The 10,000-nt window shown below is 44.0% G+C and overlaps 1 protein-coding gene across 1 annotated transcript in view; it reads right to left on the minus strand.

The window, feature by feature from the left end:
- The window catches only part of EPB41L5 (erythrocyte membrane protein band 4.1 like 5), a gene marked incomplete in the record, with an annotated part of 2,576,260 nt that overhangs the window by 539,720 nt on the left and 2,026,540 nt on the right, over nt 1–10,000 (minus strand).

Here is a 10,000-nt window from a genome sequence, read left to right on the forward strand (position 1 = left end):
GATACTTGGGATAGTGATATCCCTTGTAGATTGTGTCCTCGTAAGTAGTTAGCGCGTATAGTGAGGTAAGGACTAATAGAGTAAGGGGCAGAGTTTTTATGGTTGGCTTGAGAATCAGAGAGAGGTGGGGCTTCATGGTATATAACATAGTTATGGGTGTTTAGGCAGATAACAAGTGAGGTGGGAGTGGTTCAAGTGTAGGGAGGTGGGGGGATGTAAGATAAAGTAACGCGTGATTGTGTGAGAGCGTGGATAGTAGTGGGTGTGGTTAGTTAGGTATAAAAGTAGGACCACTGGGGGCGGGTGGGATATGGGGGCAGGGAGGGGCGCGGAGCGAGCCCGAGCGCAGCGAGGGCGAGCGGAGCGGGGTTAATCCGACCCCACACTGACCAAGGTAATGGAGAATATAGTTAGATTTTACTTTTATCTTTTGCTTTTGCCCAATATTTACACCAATTATTGGCCGTTAATGAGATGTACTGCTGTGTTTCTAGACTCGGGTAGGAGTTTTAGAGGGGTTATTTAAATTAATCTTAGTTTGTAATTGTAGTACTGGATATTGACCTTGTCCGTTTAGGTTACTGTCCTGGACCAGGTCTTTAACAGCTTTCAGCTCACTTAAACAGTTCAGTATAGTGGCGCTTCTGGTATGGGCAACCGGGGAATTAACTGGGCAAAACCATAGCAAAGCCGGACAGTAACGCTGACGTCCCACTTGACGCCTTTAACTTGGCCCGGGTCAGGTATAACCGGCGCCAATTCAGTGCTTGAACGAAGGGCTGATTGACTATTAACTAGGAATCCTATACAAAACCAAATGTACCGGCACAGAGGCTCCTGCATTTTGTAAACACAAACTCCCTGGACCAGACTGTCGATATACCAGCTAGGTGTGCAAACATACTGGATCTGGTCCTCACTAATATGGGACAATGCTACACACCCCCTTGTGTAATGTCTTCTGTGGTAAGGTCAGACCACAAAATGGTTTGCTTTGAAGTAAAAGTAAAACCTGGACCCCCAAATAACTCTGGAATATTCAGGAACTACTGTAAAGCTAACTTCCAGCTGATAAGTGATAACCTGGCAAAATTTCATGCACCTATAAACACTGAGAAAAATCCTGCCCATGTGGAACTGTTCACAGAAACCCTATACAGGCATGTTAAAAGCTGCATAGAGGCAGCTGTACACACCAGGAAGAAGTACAGAACTAACTAAAAAAACAAGCCACCCTGGTGGCATTACAAAATCAATAGCCTGTATAAGAGAAGGAAGACAATCATGGCAAAAATTAGATGATAAAGTACCAAGCAGGATAAAAGCACTCACAGACTTAAACAACTCAGAGGACAAATTAAGTCTATCAAAGATAAATTTTAGTTAAATTTGGCCTCCCAATCCAAGGACAACCACAAGGCATTCTTTAGCTATGTCCACAACCTCAAAGGCAATACGGAATTGTGTACAGAGCTCATTGTAAATGCAGCCACCTATACTGAACCAGAAGATACAGCAGACTGCATTTATGTACTTTTTATACTGTTTTAACATTACTTAACTGTAAACTGCTTTTATAGGTTCATAGGTTCATAGGTTTATACTAGGCTATCTGCCCTAAGGCATTTATAAGCCTAGCCCAAAGTTATGTGGCTTACGCCACCCCTTATGTTAGAAATAATGTGCCCATTAGTTTGTTGTGCCTCTGTCCAGCAGTGACACAGAGATGATTCCCGGGGTAAACCTACGATCTCCCATCCACCGGTCAAGATTTCTCTTGAACAGAGCCAGCGAGGTGCTCTGCCACACATGGACCGGGATTTTATTCCACAGCATGGGGAGTCTCTGGGTGATAAATCTATCCCTCCAGCACGTCCTATTTATATCCGTGCTAAGGTTTAAGTCACTTGCTCTAGTGGTTCTGGTGGATTTGGATTTTCTGAGGTGGAGCATGTCCATTAATTCTGGGTTGGTCATGGCCTTGTATGTCAGGCACAGGTCACCTCTAAACAGATGGTATGCAACTGAATAGAGTTGGAGTTTCTTCAGTCTGGCAGTATATGACAGGTTTTGGAGTCCCTTTATCCTTTTGGTGAGGAACTTTTGGGGTCTCTCCAATTGCTGCAGGTGTCGGGTGAGATACATCCCGAATGGGGCATTGTACTCGATCATTGGACTGATAAGTGAAGAGTACAGGGGAACAATGACCTCACTTGATCTGGATGTGAATCCCTTCATGATCAGATGGGCAATGTAGAAGGTCTTTTGAACCACTTTAGCAACGTGAGTGTCAAACGAGAGGCCACTGTCAACCTGGGTACCCAGGTCCCTGATAACCTCTTCTGTGCTTAGTGGGTTGCCATCTATATGGTAGCTTGGGGTTACCTTGTTTTTCCTGAAGGGTATGACTATACACTTTTATGCTTAACTTCAGGCCATGGCTCTGGCACCAGCTATCAGTTTCCATGAGACCCCTCTGAAGGATGTCTGTGTCCGATGTACTATCCACTATGGCACCCAGTTTGCAGTCATCCGCCAAACTTTGTCAGCCATAGTCCTCCTATGTTTGCCTGTACTTCTGAGAAGTAGATGCCGAACAATAGGTGGCCAAGGACTGAGCCCTGTGGGACACCACTTGTAACCGGCTTGGGGTCTGACATGGCTCCAGCAACTCTAACCCTGTGGGTTCTGTCCTTTAGCCAGTTTGCAACCCATCTTGTGACATATGGGTTTACATTTAAGCTGGTAAGTTTCTCTATGATACCCGAGTGGGGTATTGTGTTGAAAGCTTTTGCAAGGTCAAGGTAGGCTGTATGGACTGCCTTTCCCTCATCAATGGCCTTGGTAACTGTTTCGAAGAAGTCGACCAAGTTCAAAAGGCAAGATCTGCCCTTGACAAAGCCAAACTGGGTTGGGTCCAAGGTCTGCAAGTCCCCTATGTCCTTGTTTATGAGTTCCATTATGATCCTCTCCATAGCTTTGCAGACCAGGCTTGTTAAGCTTATGGGGCGGTAATTACCAGGGTCCGTAGAGGCACCGCCTTTGTGGAGTGGGACCACAGTTGCCGTACGCCACTCCTTGGGCACATGTCCTGTGGTAAGGCTAAGATTAAACAGCTGCCTTATGTGTGGGTTTAGTTCTTCATTGAGTTCATGTAGCACACAGCCGGGAACACCATCCGGTCCCATTGATGCTGTGTTTTTAGCTTTAGAGAGAGCAGCTTTCACCTCCGCATTTGAGATGTCTGGGAGGCTACACTCTGTTGGGATAGTTATCTCTCCTTTTGGGGGGGAGAGGGGGGTGAAGTTTGCGCTGAACCTGTCTGCCAGTATGTTGGCAATGTCTGGGTTTAGTGATTTTTGTATCATTATGGACTAATTCTGAGCATATCTGGGAGTTTCCACCCAGGTTTCTGACATAGCTGAAGAAGGCCTTATGATTGTCTTTTGAATCTATGGCAATTTTTTGAGCTGTATTTTCTGTTTGTGAGTGCTCTATCCGAGCTTTTCTGTGCATTTTTGATAATTGTCTGTTTACAGTTAAAAGCATTCTCTAGAGTCTGCTCCTTGATCTGTTTAAAACTTTCATTTAGTGGCTACAGCTAGGAACTGTAATAGTGTGCATTACTATAATTGCATTTTTTTATTGAATTACTAAATTGTAAACTGCTTTTTCATACTGAGACTTGTATTTTCTCTTTGTGGGTGTTATTTCTATGCTTTTAAAGTGAGGTTTCTGTGTTCTGCTCAGGTGGCATAATCTTGATAGAGGCCTGTTGTTTAGGCTGGTAGTTTTGTTTGTGTTTCCTGTGTTTCTGGCAGCCATTTTCTGCTGATTGCCTTCATTATTATTGAAAGTAACAAGGCCTCTTGACCTTCTGTAGCACGAGTGATTGGGTAATAGCAGGGGCTGAGGAGTAATCTGATCTTCCAACTCTTCCATTCTTACTGCTATATAAACCCTGTGTCTTATAAAGGCTCTGCTTATATCGCTTAGGCTCTGGATTGCATTGCATAACTGAAAATTCCTTAAGATTCCATGAGCATGATAAGTTATTTCTTACACTTATTTCACTGAACTGCACTTCTGAAACACTTATAATTGTACTATACAGTTGATCTACTACATTTTGCACTGTTATAAAGCTTTTTTTATTGTTTCACTGCATTTATATACTGTTTTAACATTACTTAACTATAAACTGCTTTTTTATACTGAGAGTTGTATTTTCTGTTTGTGAGTGCTCTATCCGAGCTTTTCTGTGCATTTTTGATAATTGTCTGTTTACAGTTAAAAGCATTCTCTAGAGTCTGCTACTTGATCTGTTTAAAACTTTCATTTAGTGGCTACAGCTAGGAACTGTATTTTTTCCCACCCACCCTCCGTAGTGTTGTGTGTTCTTATACTTGGTGGCTTTGCAGTTGCCCGCCCATACTGCATATTTCATCTGTGACACTCCTCCCAGTCTAGTGTCATTAGTTCACTCAATCTAATAGAGAACATTTGTGAAGGCCAACCCACTCAGATCCTTAACGTTAAATTAACTTCTGTTCCAGCTTTCTCCATTTCCACTTTACTGGAAAAAAACATTCTAAGCTTGCTTCCCCCCTTTGCTGTGACAGGTCTTGTCCAGATATGGATTTGCTGTGTCCAGGACTGTTTGTGAGCTCCTATGCCCCCCCCCTTAACTGGGGTTAAACTATTCCTGGCACCATAAAGTCTGTCATTCAAAAGTTCCCTTGCAACTAGCCGCCAGCTTTTTAGTTTTAGCATTCAAAAATGTTTCTTTGAGCTCAGCACTTGTTCAGAACACATTATAAGCACTAAATAAGTTACAAATTACTACAGCACTCAACTTTCCTCACTTGTCTAGAGGAAAACAGTTTTTAGTACTTAATAAATAAGCACCTATTCAGGCATGTCTAAAGGTCAGCTTCCGGTGTTTTCTCCTGTCTACCTGATGAATCTGGGCATCTTGGGACAATGCAGCAATTGCCTCATGTACACAGACAACCTCTCTCCTACCACCCAACACTACGAACTGTGAGAGATGCACTTATATAGCCAAACTGGAAGCAAAGCTCTCGTCACCAAAGACTGGCATAGCCAGTCAAGAAGAGAAGGTAAACACTTGCACCGCACCACACTCATCACATAGCCCCTCAAAACCTACACCACCAAAACACACACAGAAGCACAAAACACACACCTACATTTACGGAGGCTCTCAGTACAAATCTGCCCAAACAACAGAGATCTCCAAAGCAGAAATGCAAGCAACCTCCACCCCAAACACAACCCAAATGACACATAGCCCACATACTCAGTGTGCTACTCAACTACAGCCCATAAGGCATAACGTGCCCAACACTCTAGTCATAGGTGACTCTATAGTCAGGCACACTGATGTTCCCCTCACCAGGCTAAACAAGGAAAAAGTTACTGTCAGCTGCCTGTCAGGTGCCAGGATCCACCACATAATGCATGCACTCAGGTCACTCCACAACAAGTACAAATATGACTCTGTCATTGTCCATGTTGGTGTGAATGACCTGAGACGTTCCTACCTGGACTACATGAAAAGAGACATAGAGGAGCTCTCCGATCTTGTAGCCCAGGCAGGTATGACCCTAGCCCTAAGTAGCATCCTGCCATCACCCAGAATGATACAACAGTACAAGGACAAAATGATTGACTTTAACAATTGGCTACGCTTCTGGTGTCATTCTAAGGGAATCCAGTATCTGTCTGCCTAGGATGACATGATCGACAGACCACGCTGCTTTGCCATAGATGGCCTGCACCTGTTGCCCTTGGGATTCCGGATACTGGAAAGGCTCTTGCCACCCTATAGTGCCTTTTTTAGGCAAGATTCAAATGACAAATTCACCACCGTAACAGGTACAAGCTAGCAAAATCTGAGGGTAATGCTACTCAATGCTAGAGGTCTAAACCTCAAAATGCACACACTCGAGGCACTCCTTAAAATGGAGAACATTGACATCTGTTCAGTGACAGAGACCTGGTTCAAAGCTCCAGAGAGCATCCCTGCATTACCGGGCTATAATTCATACCACACATTTCAACCAAACCCGGACCGAAACATTAAAGGTGGAGGCGTGTCCATATTCATTAACGATATCCACTCTGGGCAAAATCACAATCTAGATTGTAGCTTGCTACAGACCCCCCCCCCCACCATGCCCCAGGATTCCCACTCCTCTTTTCTTGATACACTGGAAAATATTAAGGTACAACCCAACACTCTAATAATGGGTGATTTCAACTACCCTACCATTAACTGGAAAAACTACCCATACAAGGGGCAGCAATATCCTAGACCTGGTCATCACCAACATGGGTGACCGGTGTTCCACACCAGAGGTCAGCTCCTCATTGGTCAGATCCAACCACAAGCTAATCACCCTAGACATCCACCCCCATTAGGAAACCAACCATAAAAAAAGTCTCCAAAGCCAACTTCACGCTTCTTAAGACAGAAGTAGCAAACGTCATGACACCCATGCAGATGGTCAATAGAGGTACGACTGCTGAATCCTACACAAATGCACTTTATAAACACTTACACGAGTGCATTGGATCGTGCTATCCCTAACAGAACCAAGATACTATCCTCCAAAAAAAGGAAGTCAATCTGGTGGTCTTCTGCCATAAACAAACTCTACAACAGAAGAAAGAAACTGTTGCAAAAAAGAGTAAAATCCCATGATTGGAGGAACTCCATGGTCAGCCTCAGTAAGAAGCAGAGATCCCTCATATAATCCTCCAAAGCTAGTTATGAAAACAAAATTGCCACTGATTCTAAAGACAACCACAAAGCATTCTATAGCTATGTCAAGAACCCCAATGGCAACACTCAGATCTGCTCTGAGTTACAGCACAATGACACTAAATATACAAAACCAACTTATATTGCCAACAGCCTGGCAGATAGGTTCAGTGCTAACTTTACCCCCCTCTCACCCCCTAAAGGGCCCATCTTTATACCGGAAGAATGCAAAGTTCCTGAAATCATGGCTGCACAGGTAAAAACCTCACTCTCCAAAGCCAAGAACACAGCATCCATGGGACCTGACAACATCCCAGGCTGCCTTCTACATGAACTACAGAATGAACTGGCACCCCATCTAAGTACCATGTTCAATCATAGCCTCACCTCAGGCTTTGTGTCCATTGAATGATGCACCGTGACAGTTATCCCACTCCACAAAGGGGGGGGGGCACAACAGACCCCGGGAACTACCACCCCATTAGCCTGACGAGCCTGGTCTGCAAGGCCATGTAACGTATCATTATGGAACTTATAAACAAAGACATTGGTAATCTCCAAACTCTGGACCCCACCAAGTTCGGGTTTGTAAAAGGCAGATCATGACTCCTAAACCTGATAGACTTCTTTGAAGCAGTCACCAAAGCTGTAGATGAGGGTAAAGTGGTTCACACAGCCTATCTAGATCTCACCAAGGCATTCGACACCATCACCCACTCTGGAATTATAGATAATCCCACTAAACTAGGTATAAATCCCTATGTCACAAGATGGGTTGTCACAACTGGCTTACTGACAGAACCCACACTGTGAAAGTAGCAGATTCCAAATCAGACTTCAGACCAGTGGCAAGTGGAGTACCACAGGGTTCAGTCCTGGGTCCTCTCCTGTTTGGTATCTACGTCTCTGAAGTACAGGCTAACACAGAAGGTCTTTGGCTAACTTAATTCGCAGATGACTACAAACTAGGAGCCATAATTGAAACTCCTAACGATGTGGACATCCTACAAAAGGGTCTCACTGAGACAGATGCCTGGTGTCAAAGACATGGTCTCAAGCTCAATGCCAAAAAGTGCATTGTCATCCCCTTTGGTAAAAATTCTGTACCCATGAACTGCCACATAGGCGGTAGGCTACTTAACACCAAAAGTGTGACAAGAGACCTTGGGACACAGGTGGACAGTAATCTCTCCTTTGATAATCACATCGCCACAGTGGTCAGAAAATCCTTCTACATGGCACACCTCATCACAAAAGGTTTCTCATCCAAAAAAAGAGGTAATTGTTCCCCTGTACCCATCACTCATTAGACCCATTATAGAGTACAACGCCCCTTTTGGTATGTACCTCACAAGACATCTACAACAACTGGAAAGGCCGCAAAAATACCTCACAAAGAGGATTACTGGCCTCAAACAGATGCCTTATGCAGACCATCTCAAAAAACTCCAGCTTTACTCTGTCGCATATCGCCTACTCAGAGGCGATCTCTGCCTAACATACAAAGCTATGTCAAACCCAGAGCTGTTGGATATGCTCCATTCAAAGAAATCCCAATCCCTCTGAGCTACATGCTCTAGGGACCTAAACCTTGTCTTCACAATAAACAGAACATGCTGGAGGGATAGATTCCTGTCCCAGAGACTTCACATACTCTGGAACAGACTACCTATCTATGTCAGAGCTCCTCATTAGCACTCCAAGAAACATCTTGATGATTGGATGGGTAATAGGAAATTCACCCTGGGGATCACTTCTGTGGTTCTGCTTGACAGGGGCACAGGAAAATTATTTTCTTGGGTGGCGAAAGCCAGGGTACCTTTTTGACTAGGCTTGTATAGGCCTTAGGGCCAATAGCCTAGTACCTACCTATGAACCTATGAACCTACTAGCCAACAAATTTAGCTCCAACTTTAGCCCTCTCTTCCCCTCAACCTTCCCTCAGGAAATACCATCAAATATAATTACCCCTGTTATCACTGTAGAACAGGTCCTTAATGTTCTCTCTAAGGTCAAGAATACAGCATGAATAGGTCCAGACAATATCCCAAGATGCCTGCTAAATAGCATGAAACATAACCTATCAGGGCCTCTGGAACTGCTGTTTAACTGTAACCTCCAAACAGGCTTTGTGCCTCATGAATGGAAAACAGCAGCAGTGATCCCTCTGCACAAAGGTGGGATATCTATAGACCTTGGAATCTACAAACCCATTAAGTCACACTACTCTTGTATGCAAAACCATGGAAAGAATTATCATGGAAATGATCAATAATGATATAGCACACCTACAGACATTGGACCCAACTCAGTCTGGTTTTGTCAAGGGCAGGTCATGCCTACTTATCCTGGTGGACTTCCTTGAGAAGGTCACCAAAGCAACGGATGAGGGCAAAATTGTTTTTGCCACCTACCTTGAGCTGGTTAAAGCTTTTGAGACAATATTCTACTCAGGCATTGTTGACAAATGCAAGGGGTTAGGAACAGACCCGTATGTCACCCAGTGGATAGCCAACTGGCTCATAGACAGGAACCAGTTAGTTAGAATTGGGGAGTCCACCTCTACAAAGAGGCCAGCCACAAATGAAGTAACTCAGGGATTGGTCCTTGGACCTCTACTTTTTGGCATTTACTTCTCTGAAGTCAAGGCCAATGTCAATGGTCTCTGGCTGACTAAATGTCCAGATAATTGTGAATTAGGAGCTGTCATTTAATCCCACATCCACACAAATGTTCTCCAGAAAGAGCTGACACAGAAAAACTGGTGTGAATGCCATGGACTAAAATTAAATGTCATGAAATGCATAATGGTATCATTCAGAAAGCCATCCATCCCTGGTAACTATCATATTGACAACACACCCCTTAGAGCTGACCTAGTACTCAGGGACTTAGTGCCACACATAGACAGTAATCTAGCCTTTGGTCATCACGTGTCTACAGTAGTGAGGTAATCATTGTATGTTGCACAATTTATAAACAAAGGTATGGCATCTAAGTCCAAGGAATTCATTGTTCCACTGTATTTGGCATTCATCATACCCATCGAGTACAATGCTACCTTTGGTATGTACCTAACCAGGCATATTCAACAACTGGAACATACACAGAGGTTCCTCAGTAAAAGTCCTATCCAAACCACCTCAAGGCCCTATCCCTGTCTTCTGTCTCCTATTGGCTACTGAGGGGAGATTTATGTCTGGCATACAG

Source organism: Protopterus annectens, chromosome 2.part0, assembly GCF_019279795.1.
Source record: "Protopterus annectens isolate FY-2018-M chromosome 2.part0, PAN1.0, whole genome shotgun sequence".
NCBI classification, from domain to species: domain Eukaryota; kingdom Metazoa; phylum Chordata; order Ceratodontiformes; family Protopteridae; genus Protopterus; species Protopterus annectens.